We start from the raw sequence: 360 nt of genomic DNA on the forward strand, positions 1-360 counted from the left end.
TTTTTTCATCCTTATTTCCTGTAACCTTTTCTGTTCACTTTCATCTATCGTCTCTTTCCCTCACTTATCCCTGTATTTCTTCTTTCAGTTAGTTCTTCATTTTCCAACCATCTCCCGTTTTCTCTGTCCTTCTGTAATTCCTCTTGTTCCCCTATTTCTTTCCTGTATTTTGTTTCCTCCTCGGCTCTTCATTTTTCAACCAGTTTTCTCCTTCTTTCCCTTCTGTAGTTCCTTATCCTGCCTCGTCTCTTCTCCATTTATCCTTCTTCATTTACCTCCATTTTCTAACCACTCCTCTCCACGTGTCTCCCTCCTTCCCTACCTCCCTTCTTCCTTCCTGTCTTCCTCCTGTCATCAGCT

This window comes from Coenobita brevimanus, chromosome 57 (assembly GCF_032717465.1).
Source record: "Coenobita brevimanus isolate Jiangsu-jjx chromosome 57, ASM3271746v2, whole genome shotgun sequence".
Lineage (NCBI taxonomy): Eukaryota > Metazoa > Arthropoda > Malacostraca > Decapoda > Coenobitidae > Coenobita > Coenobita brevimanus.